The sequence below is a fragment of the Balaenoptera ricei genome, chromosome 5 (genome assembly GCF_028023285.1).
Source record: "Balaenoptera ricei isolate mBalRic1 chromosome 5, mBalRic1.hap2, whole genome shotgun sequence".
NCBI lineage: Eukaryota > Metazoa > Chordata > Mammalia > Artiodactyla > Balaenopteridae > Balaenoptera > Balaenoptera ricei.
The window spans coordinates 67,190,749-67,204,043 of NC_082643.1; the positions used below are offsets into that span (position 1 = coordinate 67,190,749).

The 13,295-nt window shown below is 38.1% G+C and overlaps 1 protein-coding gene across 5 annotated transcripts in view; it reads left to right on the plus strand.

The window, feature by feature from the left end:
• The window catches only part of NMU (neuromedin U), a 187,831-nt gene that overhangs the window by 133,605 nt on the left and 40,931 nt on the right, over positions 1-13,295 (plus strand). The window lies entirely within an intron of this gene.

Genomic DNA, 13,295 nt, shown 5'->3' on the forward strand with positions numbered 1-13,295 from the left:
GATGAATGAATAAATAAAATATGGTCTATCTGTACAATGGAATATTATTCAGCCAATAAAAAGGAATGCTACAACATGGATGAACCTAAAAATATTATGCTAAGTGAAAGAAGCCAGACACAAAGACCACAAATTGTATGATTCAGTTTATATGAGTTGTCCAGAGAAGGCAAACGTGTGGAGACAGAAAATAGATTAGTAGCTGCCTGGGTTGGATGTAGAAATGGGGATTACTTGAAAATGACCCTACTGGATCTTTTTTTTTTTTTTTAATTTTGGTTTCTGCTCTGATTCTTTTTATTTATTTGTTTGTTTGTTTGTGGCTGCATTGGGGTCTTTGGCTGCACATGAGCTTTTCTCTAGTTGTGGCGAGTGGGGGCTACTCTTTGTTGCGGTGCGCGGGCTTCTCATTGCAGTGGCTTCTCTTGTTGCGGAGCATGGGCTCTAGACGCACGGGCTTTGGTAGTTGTGGTACAAGGGCTAAGGAGTTGTGGCTCATGGGCTCAGTAGTTGTGGCTCGCGGACTTTAGAGAGCAGGCTCAGTAGTTGTGGCACACGGGCTTAGTTGCTCCGCACCATGTGGGATCTTCCCGGACCAGGACTAGAACCAGTGTCTCCTGTATTGGCAGGAGGATTTTTAACCCCTGTGCCATCATGGAAGCCCGGGCCTACTGGACCTTACTGGGATGATAAAATATTCTAAAACTGGATTATATGATTGTTGCACATCTTGGTAAACTTACTAAAAGTCATTCAATTGTATACTTAGAGTGAGTGAATTTAATGATATGTAATGATATGTAAAGAAGCCAGATACAAAAGAGTGTGTTAGTGTATGATCTTTTTATATGAAGTACAGAATAGGTGAAATTAACCTATTGTGCTAGAAGCTAGAAATTGGTTACTCTGAGGTAAGAGCTGGGGGTTATTGACTGGAAAGGAACAGGAGAAAACTTTCTGGGGTGATGGAAATTTTCTACATCTACATCTATATCTTATTTTGGGTGGTGGCTACCCAAATTGTTAAAGCAGATACAATTATTAAAACTGGTCATACTGGGCTTCCCTGGTGGCGCAGTGGTTAAGAATCTGCCTGCCAATGCAGGGGACACGGGTTCGAGCCCTGGTCTGGGAAGATCCCACATGCCGTGGAGCAACTAAGCCCGTGAGCCACAATTACTGAGCCTGTGCTCTGCAAGAAGAGAGGCCGCGACAGTGAGAGGCCCGCGCACCGTGGTGAAGAGTGGCCCCCGCTCGCCGCAACTGGAGAAAGCCCGCACACAGAAACGAAGACTCAAGACAGCCAAAAATAAATAAATTAACTAATTAATTAAAAAAAAAAAAAACTGGTCATACTGAATACCTAATATCTGTGCACTTTATTGTATGCAAATTATACATTGATTAGAATCATAACAATATTTCCCTTAATACTATAGAATATTCACTTCTGAATCCCCAATTGTTTATTTGTGTATAATTGATTTGTTTGAATTAGTATCTAAACAAATTCCCTACATTGCCCTTAACTGGTATGTCTCTCAAGTCTTTTTTTTCCTCAAGAAAAATAACAAAATTGATTTATAGGTAGTGTGTGTTTTGCACATGCATTTCCTTCACTCCATTTTTTCAGTACTTTTTAAAGAAATAATTTACATATGATAAAATGCAAAGTGTTCAGTGTATAGCTTGATAATCTTTTGAATATGAACATGTATTTCTAATTTAAAAGGTAAATTGGCCACATTGTAAAATGTGTGAAATTGAGAGAAAGTAAAAACAATCACAATCACCATTTTGGTGTATTTCTTCTTATCTTTTTTTGCAACTGCCTCTTAGTGAAATAATATATATAAAGTGCTATATCATCATCATCATCATCATTTCACAGGCATATATTGCTGAGGAAATGGTCAAATTAAACAGAGTATGTTTTCTTGAAAATGAAGTCTTGTCCCAGCATATGTTTTGATCTCACTTACTGTAAACTGACTTATTCCTTACATGGGCTTTTTGAAAACAGTTTCCATGTAATGCTTGAGGTGTTGATTTTTCTTGCGATTGCATTAATTCCCATATAAATGCCAGGTTTTGTTGAAGAAGAAGAAACTAGGCTAAATGATGGGACCCTTGGGACGTGGATATTACTATTTTTACAAGCAGCATTTTTCTCTGGTCTGGAAAAGTTCACAGCATTTCTGTTCTGTTTTGTTTTTTGAGGGGGTGGGGTGGGGCCGCTGCTGTTCCCTTTCCTGAGATGTAATGAGATGCAATTGATCTGTTAGCAAAAATGGCTTTCAGAGGCTGCAGATACAGTAAAATCTAATCAAGCAAACAATATTATGCTAAATTGACTTTGAGTAAAAAGTGGTTATCCCACTTTCTGAACAGTTTTTAAAATAATACCAAAAGGATGAAAACACAATCAAAGGCAATTTAATGTTCTTAAAAGTTTATGATAGGGCTTCCCTAGTGTCACAGTGGTTAAGAATCCACCTGCCAATGCGGGAGACACGGGTTCGAGCCCTGGTCCGGGAAGATCCCACATGCCGCAGAGCAACTAAGCCTGTGTACCACAACTACTGAGCCTGCGCTCTAGAGCCCACGAGCCACAGTTCCTGAGCCGGAGTGCCACAGCTACTGAAGCCTGCGCACCTAGAGCCCATGCTCTGCAACAAGAGAAGCCACTGCAATGAGAAGCCCACGCACTGCAACGAAGAATAGCCCCCGCTCACAGCAACTAGAGAAAACCTGCACGCAGCAATGAAGACCCAATGCAGCCAAAAACAAATAAATAAAATAAATTTTTTAAAAACTATAAAAAAAAGTTTATGAGAGCTTTTTCAAAAAATAGTGCTGGAGCAGTTAGACATCCATAGGCAAAAAAAAAGAAAGAAAGAAAGAAAAAAAACAAAGAATCTTGAGTTAAACTTTATACTTTACGTAAAAATTAACTTAAAAATAATCACAGACTTAATTAAAAATAAAATACAAAAATACAAAACTTTTATATTTAAGAGAAAATCTTCAGAACCTAGGACTGGGCAAAAAGCTTTCAGACTTGACACCAAAAGCATGACTCATAAAAGGAGAAATGTGATAAATTGCATCTCACCAAAATTAAAATTTTTGCACTGTATGATATCACTTCTATGTGGGATCTAAAAGATAAAACAAACTAGTGAATATAACAAAAAAGAAACAAACTCACAGTTATAGAGAACAAACTAGTGGTTACCAGTGGTGAGAGAAGAGGGGAGGGGCAAGATGGGATAGGGGATTAAGAGGTACAAACAACTATGTATAAAATAAGTAAGCTACAAGGATATATTGTACAACACAGGTAATATAGCCAATATCTTATAATAACTATAAATGGGGTATAACCTTTAAAAATTGTGAATCACTATGTTGTATACCTGAAACTTATATAATATTGTACATCAATTATACCTCAATGAAAATTTTTAATAAAAATTAAAATATTCTAGATTTCAAAAAAATTAAAAATTTTGCTCTTTATGAGGAGGATGAAGGGCCAAGCTGCAAACTGGAAGAAAATGTTTGTGAATCACATATTCAAAATAAGACCTTGTATCTAGAATACAGAAAGAGCTCTCAAAACTCAATCTAATTAGAAAATGGGCAAAAGACATTAGCACACATTTCACTGAAGAGAACATACAGATGGCAAACAAACAAATGAAAAGATGCACAACATCAATGGCTATTAGGAAAGTGCAAATTAAACCCACAACAAGATATCACTATACACCCATCAGAATGGCTGAGATAAAAACAAAAATAACAATAACATCAAATGCTGGAAAGGATACAGAGAAACTGGATCACTCTTTGCTGATGGGAAAGTAATATGGTACTGCCACTCTGGAAAACAGTTTGTCAACCTCTTATAATATTAAATGAGCACTTACCATATGACCCAGCAATTGCACCCTAGGGCATTTATCTCACGGAAGTGAAAACTTATGTCAACACAAAAACTGTACACAAATGTTCACAGCAGCTTTATTCGCAATAGCCCAAAACTGGATGCCCTTCTGTAGGTGAATGGTTAAATGTAATATAATAAAAAGGAACAACCTCCTGGTAATATATAAGAATTTAAATGGATCCCAAGGGAATTATGCTGAGTTGGGGGGGGAAGACATTCTCCAAAGGTAACATAGTATATGATTCCATTTATGTAACATTCTTAAAATAACAAAGTAAAAGGAAAAGCAGGTGGCTGCTGGAGTTAGGGATGAGGAGAGGGGGTGAGTATGGCTAAAAAAGGGTAGTACAAGGGAGCTTTGTGGTGATGGAATTGCTCTGTGTCTTGACTGTGATGGTGGTTAGAAGAATCTGTGCAATTCATAAATTGCACAGATTTGCATAGAACCACAAATTACATAGAACTCACACACACACACACACACAAGTACACGTAAAACTGGTGAAATCTGAATAAGCTCTATGGATTGTACCAATGTCACTTTCCTGATTTTGATATTGTTCTATAATTATACAAGATATTACCTTCGGGAGAAAATAAGCAAAGAACACATAGGACTTCTCTGTAAGTTGTTTGGCAACTTCTTGTGAATCTATAATTATTTCAAAATAAAAAGTTTAAAAAGTTTATGAGAGCTTGGGCTGTGTGTTTAGTAAGAGGTCTGGATGGTAAAAGACCATTGTAGTAATTTGTCCCATCGCCTCCTTCTGCCTTCCTGAAAAATTGGTGGGTCTACATCTTGAAAGTTTCATGGAAGTAAATGAATTCTCCTCCTTCTTGTGTCTGTTCTTCCTATTCTCGGCATTGACACTCTTCATTATGAAATACACAAAAATGGAGTAAAACTTTAGAAGAAGTTTTCAAAACCCTCCCTTCTATTTAATGATTTCTCTTCCTCATCCACTTGTTAGTCATCACCAACATAGTAAAACTTACTGTGCACTTATTTCGTGCCGGTCACTGTTGCAAATGTAAGAATCCCAACTTAAAAGAGAAATGGAAATTTTTGATTTACTTAACTCTGAACATCGAAGGATGACCTGGCTTCAGGCCTGGCCAGATGTCAGCATGTATAACAAATTCCATCTCTCTCTCTTTCTCTGTCTCTCCATTTCTCATGGCTACTTGGTATCATTCCAAGACAGCCTCTCTGCATGTGGTAACCCACATGGTCCATGTATGTCAGACTCACAGAGAAAGAGAAAGCCTTTGCTATAGCTCTGAGGCAAATTCAGGGATCAATCCTTGAATCATGTGAGATTCTTACAGAAAAAGGAATGGTTTTCCAAAGGAAGGGATGTTATGCAGGCAAAAAAAATTTATGCACTCCTAGTTTACAGATAATCAAAACTGGATCTTTCAAAGGTCAATTAGTATCGCAACGTCTTGCTGCTAGTAGGTGGTGCTGCTCTGAATCAAGAGCTAGATTGGGGGCTTCCCTGGTGGCGCAGTGGTTGAGAATCCGCCTGCCAATGCAGGGGACATAGGTTCGAGCCCTGGTCTGGGAAGATACCACATGCCGCGGAGCAACTAGGCCCGTGAGCCACAACTACTGAGCCTGCGCGTCTGGAGCCTGTGCTCCGCAACAAGAGAGGCCACGATAGTGAGAGGCCCGCGCACCGCGATGAAGAGTGGCCCCCGCTTGCCGCAACTAGAGAAAAGCCCTCGCACAAAAACAAAGACCCAACACAGCCAAAAATAAATAAATAAATAAACAATTAAAAAAAAAAAAAAAAAAGAGCTAGATTGTCCAGCTCCTGTGCTCAGGTTCTCAATCATGAGGTCATACTGCCTCCAAGAATTCTTGCTCTCCTGGTTACATAATCCCAGTGTCTAACAGCATTTCTATATTTATGTTTATTTTCTACCATATGCTGATTGACTCTTTTCTTTATAAATTCCATCTTCTCAAGTCTCCCACACTGACTAGGTCAGAATAAGAGACAGAACCCAGGACAATGAAAGATCGCTTTATCATTCCAATATAGTTATAGGGTGTATCACCATTTATACAGTAGATATATGCTTCAAGGTTGTATACTATTATAAATAAAAGTTTTATACATCAGTTTTTTGTTTTCCTTATTCATGTATATATATTTTTGTGCTTATTGCATGCCAAGTACTCTTAACACTGAGAACTTGAGTTATAGAACAATATGAAAGTGACTGTGTTTTTAAAAGGATAAAAGGATTAAAAACCTGAGTTGGTATTCTCCTAGCAAAGGGAGACAAATAAAAAACAAACCAACAACTCTATAGATAGAAATATCTAGTATGATGTCAGGTGGTAATAAGTGTTAAGGAGAAAAAGGTGTGTAAAGGAGACGGGAAGTGCTGAGAGGAAGAGGGTGCTATTTACTATCCAGGGATCAGGGAAGGGAGACATCATCAATTATGTAACATATTTGCCTTGAGTGCTTTGCCCAATATAGAATTAACTCAACACTCCTGAAGGTCTCTATTATATGATAGGGTATAATGTGGTAGGATAGGAAAGGAGTTGAAGGCAATTCTTTGGTATATTTTTAAAGAGAATAAAAGTACAGGAGGACAGAAGGATGAGAAAAAGAAGCTCAAGTTATTTTTATTGATCAACTACAATTGCCACAAATCAAGTGTTGGTAGTTAAATCATTAAACATATGGATGTCATGATGAGAATATCAGGGTTGATCTGCTTGGAAACACACTGAATTAAGGCAATGATTGCCTTAATTTTATTTTTCAGTTTTCTCTAAGAAGTAAATCTATTATTTTGCCTACTTCTGCTTTTTCCTTTTAAGCTGTTTAAAAACTCTGAAATTAGGGTTGAAACTCAAGATTGAAAGTAGCTTACATATGTACTAATGGGTGAAAACAGAAAAAAGGACCTGTGATTAATTTTTGAGAAAAAGGGATTTGATCACTTCACAGATGAACAAAGAGAATAAACTACTCAACATTGACTAATTTTATTCTTCTCAGAAATGTCTTAAATTTCTAGTATTTAATTTAGAGCAACATGACATACATCCATATACATTGAGCATTTCATATCTGTTATGGTCCACTTAAAAAATCAGAGCTAAAAGTATTTGAGACACTAGAGATAAAATGAGTAGTGATTACTCCTTTTATGATACTAACTGAAATGGTGCTTATTTTTATATTCAGAAACTCATTCCAGGTCTCTTTTGATTAGTTTATTTTAGCATTTTTTAAAAGATCAAATAATACCAATTTTCTTTTCCTTTCTTTCAATTACCTTTGACCAAATGCAGTAAAAAATTTTATTTTAACACACCTGTGTAAAGAAATCACATATTTTTTCATAAATACAGATGTCTTTAGAAAATATAATCGTTTTGACTCATTTTGAAATAGATTGAAAAACCAGTCTAGTGATAAAAAATGGTTGCACAACTTATTGTGTAGAAATAATAAATTTTACTTTATCCTTGTATTTTTTAACTGTCATTTAATTTTAGGTTCCATTTTTATAAAACTTCCTATGTCTGGAAGTATCTGTTTTGCTTCCAGCTTTGCCACGATGTGACTCATAAGCATGTCAAGAAAATCTAATAAATCTTTCATTAGTGTGTATAAATATTTTAATTGCAGTTTAAGGAACAGGGAAAGATCCTGCCTTCAACGGATTGGAATTTTTTTTAACGTCATGTTTCAAATTAGTAATAACAGTGCTGCATTTCTATAATGGCTTTACCCTCGGAACATCTATCATGTGAAAATCTAGCCTTGTGGGCATCAGTGTAACTGCAAAAAGTTATTGACTTCTTGCTTTTTTTTTTTTTAATTTTTATTTATTTATTTTTGGCTGTGTTGGGTCTTCGTTTCTGTGCGAGGGCTTTCTCTAGTTGCGGCAAGTGGGGGCCACTCTTCATCGCGGCGCGCGGGCCTCTCACTATCGCGGCCTCTCTTGTTGCGGAGCACAGGCTCCAGACGCTCAGGCTCAGTAGTTGTGGCTCACGGGCCCAGTTGCTCTGCGGCATGTGGGATCTTCCCAGACCAGGGCTCGAACCCGTGTCCCCTGCATTGGCAGGCGGATTCTCAACCACTGCGCCACCAGGGAAGCCCTGACTTCTTGCTTTTTAAGAAATTCTCTTATTACTTTTCTCAAAAGGAATTTATCTCTAAAGTCTCTCTGCGATAAACCTATGCTGCTTTCAGGCTGCACGGCAACCTTCTCTGGCCTGTACTTGGAGAATTCACCAACAGTATCTCCACCCACAGCTCCTCCTGAATGCAAGAGACCGAAGAGATGAAATCTAGCTCCTTTTGCAAAGACATTAGCAAGAATGCCTCTTGAACATACAAATCTTTTATTCACCATTAGTCCACATCACAGTCACTACGTGCATCGGATGAACCTGAAAAACAACCTCAAGCGGAAGGACTTTTAATGATGTTGCTCATTATTCCTGTAAACTGTTTAAAATAAATTTTATCAAATACTTAGAGAAAATAAGAAGAGTTTCCCTCTCCTGTAAAGGATGATGTTGCATTTCTTAAATTTTGTGAGCTGCTACATCATTATCAGGGCAAAGTTAATTATCCTACAACAGAAAGCCTTAAGAAATGTAGATGTATTTGGTCTGTGGTCCCCCATTTCTTGTATTCATTATTCTTTTGTTGTCTCTTAGAAGAGTGTTTTTCCTGCGTTGATTTCTCAGTACAGTGTAGTTCATCCAAAAGTCTTTCTGAGTCAAGAGATTTTCCTGGAAGCAGAGAGGCCGATATCTACCTAGTTTGAAGACACAGATGGGAAAAGGAAAAGTTAGGATTATTGGAGTTACTATAAAATGTATGAAATACTATTGTTCAAAGAGAAGGCAAACTCAGTTATAAACTGGGAATTTCATCCAGATGCCAAAGTTGTTTGTGGAAAGAGCTGAAAAGTATCCTTGTCACTAAATAATAGATACCCATCTTCAGAAGTAAATAGACCCCCCAATCATTTGGTCATTTTCTTGTAATTGCCACAAATGACCCTCTCCCCTTGAACCTGTGCTCTGTAACCCCACAGTTGGCTTCTCCCCTGAATTCTATTTAGAGACCAAAGGCTAAATTGAGTCTTTGGAGCAGTTTGCTTTTAACTTCCATAATCTCATCAGAACTTTACTCTTCAGTATTAGATACCTTTAAGCAAAAACTTTTCTCTAAACTTCAAATTTGATATTAGGGTGGTATTTCTAAGTGAATCATCCTGCATGAACTTAAGCAGTAAATAACAGAAAATTGGGAAGATGCACGACAAGGTACAGGTGGTCTTAGGAAAGATAAAACAAGACGCAGAGTTTTCAGCATTTTGTTAGTCTATAAATCTTACAGGTGACAATGGCTTAATAAATGCTTCCTGAATGAGTGAGTGTCCTATAAACCGTTTAGAACAGGTTATCACAAAATCCACTTGCCATTATTTATATAATGATGCTATTCATAAATAACAGTTATATCAAAGTGACTATTAAGACCAATATTCTCCATCTGGGTTTTATGAAGTATATATTTTCTGCCCTGAAAAAATTAGTTAATGACTACAGCATGATACAGACATGTCTTAGGTGAATGCCTTCACAAAGTTCTAGAAGAGGATTTCATAGTTACCAAGAACATCCAGGACTGTTATTTGTTAAATAACAAAATTTGTTATTTTGTACTGTTATTTGTTAAATAACAAAATTTGGATATTTAATGCCAAAAATAGACAAATTTTTTTTGTGCTAAATTGCAGAGGCTGCCACCATCCTCTGCCACAGGTCATCATCATTGTATCTGGCCTGAACTTCTTTCTTTTTTTTTTTTAATTGAGATGTAATTAACATACCATAAAATGTATCCTTTTAAAGTGTACACTTCAATGATTTTTACTATATTCACATCATCACTGTCTAATTCCAGAACACTTTTTATCACCCTAAAAGGAATGCCCCTAAAAGGAATCGTCTATTCTTATTAGCAGTCACTCTTCTTTCTTCCCAGCCTCTGGAAACTACTGATCTATTTTCTGTCTGTATGGAGTTGCCTCTTCTGGATATTATGTATAAATGGGATCATGCCATTTGAAACCTTTTGTGTCTGACTTCTTTCACTTAGCATAATGTTTTCAAGGTTCATCCATGTTATAGCATGCATCAGTACTTCCTCCAGTTTTATGGCTCTGGTGTGGACTTCTACCATGTTCTCCCTGCTTCTACTGGGGTCCTCCACAGTCTGTTCTCCACTGAAGTCAGGGTGATGTTTTGCAAATGTAAATCAAATCATCTCACTCTTCTACTTAAAATCCTTCAGAGACTTCCCATTTTACTTAGAGAAAAAAAAAACTGAACTCCTACCCATGGTCTCTAAGACCTTTCAATGATCAGGACTCTACCCTGCCTACTTCCCAACATCAGCTCCCCATATTCCACTTACTCACTCTGTACCAGTTCTGTGCCAGTTACACTGGCTTCCTTCTGCTCCTGGAAACTTCAGGCTTGGCATTTCTTTCAGTTTCTGCCTCAGGGCCTTTGCACTTGATGGTCCCATTGCCTGAGGCTCTTTTTTCACAGAACTTTCTGGTTTCTTCTTATCTTTCAGGGCCTTTCATATCATCCCCTCAGAGAGGCAACCCTAGATAATCCTGTGTCAAGTATCTTTCCCCCAACTCCCAGTCACCTTCTATCGTTTCATTACCCTGTTTTCTTTATAGCATTTACTACTATCTGAAATTGTTCTGTTTTGTTTACTTGCTTATTATCTACCTCTCCTTGAAAATCTGTCAACTCCATGAAGGCAGAGACTTTAAATGACTTGGTCTCTGCTATATCCCAAGCTTCTAGAATGGAGCCTAGAAGGTGCTCAATTAATATTTGAAGGAATGCATGGCTATCTTGCCTAGAACTCCTAAATCTTCCAGATCTTGCCCCTACTCTCAGCTCCTAAAGCTGAGTCTCTTTATTAGACTTTACTAGACTTAGCTATTGCCAACTACTGCCTGCCTGAGTTTCCATCTGTTGCTGACTCTCCCATTCTCCTGACATTCAACCATCCTCCCCTCCCTAATGCTCTCCATGATGACTTTTCTAGATACCTCTGTCACAAGCTAGCAGGTCTCACTAATCTGTAGGTCCATGATTTAATTGAACCTTCATTCTTATAGGTTGCAAACAGAAAGCACAGTCCAGTTGCCAATTTGCAAGAGATAAATAGGTGAGAGGAGTCAGCATGGTACCAAGAATCAAACTTTCAGTCTTGAACAGAGTAAGTAGGAATGCATTAGATGCTGCACTATACCTGGTGGTATATACTGATGTATAAGCTCATGTTAGATGAATGTGAACTACATACAGATTGGAATGTTTCTAACTAAATTGTTAAGCCTCCACTGTAGAGATCTGGGTTCTTGCTTCTTTGGAATATTTGGACAAAAGGGAACCTTGGGAATCAGCTTCTTCCCATTTAGTCATTTGTGGAATTCCACACCCCACCCCTGCCCCACTTAGCTCCTAGATAAATAAAGTGTCTATTTTCCCTCATTGCCTCGTCCATCTTCTCTTATCATCCAAGTCACACAATAGCACCACCATTTGTCTGCAAGTCTTTTCTTAAGCATTTCTTCAAAATAACAACTCATATACAGTGAGTAAAAGGAAAAGCCCTATATAGGGAGGAAATAGTTGCCACACAGTTAACCAACAAAAGCTCCAGATGCATAAAGCATTTCTATAATGGGTAAGAAAAAAGCTGACAACCCAAAGGGGAAGAATGGGCAAAAGAGATAAATGGACATTTCACTGAAGAGAAAACAATAATGGCCAATACATTTGTGAAAAGATACTCATCCTCATTAGTAGTGGGAATTGCAAATTAAATCCACAATGAGATACCACACCCACCAGGGTGTCAAAGGTTTTTGCAAGGATGTGCAGCAATGGAAACTTCATGCACTGCTAGTGAAGTGTAAATTGGTACAACACATTGGAAAACAATCCAGAGTTTAACTAGATATCCCTATGACCTAATAACTCTATTCCTAGGTATATAACTCAGAAAACTCTTACATATGTGCACCAAGGGCCATGTACAGGCACATCCAGAGCAGCCTGATTCATGCAGGAAAAAACCTTGTAATACACAAGTCATTTCTTTTCCTGACCTGCTGGGGGTATAAAAGCATCGAGCCCACCATTTCCAGGTTTTTCTGTTCTCACTGACATCTCACCCCACACAAGTGGCTGAGACTAGTGATCTTTCACTGCGCCGCCAGGAGACACAAGGAAGGCAACGGGAAACCAGAGGCTTCTTCCCCCGCCAACATCCTTATTTCATTTACATTCTTTGCACTACTTTTTTACTACTTTGGGGATAAATCAAGGTACACACGATCTTGACTCAAATCTATTCTCATCCATCTTTGAACCTGGACCAGACTCTATAATCTGTCCTTGCTCACATGCTTCATGGGTACAAGGAACTTTAAAGTGGTAGGCATTATTTTTTCACTTTATCTATCAGGGTTATTCTCTTGCCTCTCTGTATTTCTGCCAGAGCACCATCCCAATGGGCCTTGTAATACAGCTATTTGAGTGTGGGTTTGGGGTCCTTTATTAAATTGTAATTTCCTTCAGGAAGATTACTAAATGTTGTATCCTTAAGGACATGTCTTGCCTATGGTGGGTTGCACAGTGCATGTCTGATACATTAAAATCCCTGATTTAGAGGAGACGCACCTTCAGAGAGTAGAATGGCCAGCGGCTCCCTCACATGCTGATACCTGTAGATTGTTTAATATCTCTAAGCATCATCAAATGAGAATCATAATACTTTTATATCCCAGAGGTGCTGTGCATTTTAAATGAAATAGCACAGGAAAGTGCCTGACATAAAGATGTCTCTTAAGAAATGTTAATGTACTTCCTTTTCTACCCTTTCCTCAGCGTTCCTTTCAAAAGGAGGTCAAATAAGATCCGTCTTCCAACTTTCTGGAGAAAGAAATTAAAACTATCAGCTGGTGCTCTGGAGGAGGCTGCTTCGTGGATGTTTCCACTTAGGAAGGAAAGTATAGAGAGGGATAGCAGAAGTCAGGTCACTCTGGAAATCAGAATGCAATAGCTAGGGAGTGACAGCAGGAGAAATGCATAGAAAAGGGAGTTACCTTAGGACTGGAATTCCACAGGACAGCCAGAGACCTTCTAGAACTGTTAGAAATGTAGTGTGGTCAAGCCTCTCAGCAGCCCTTTCTTCTTAACCGTCTTTAACAGACAACCGCTTTTCCCTAAAAGGTCTCAGACCAGGTAGGA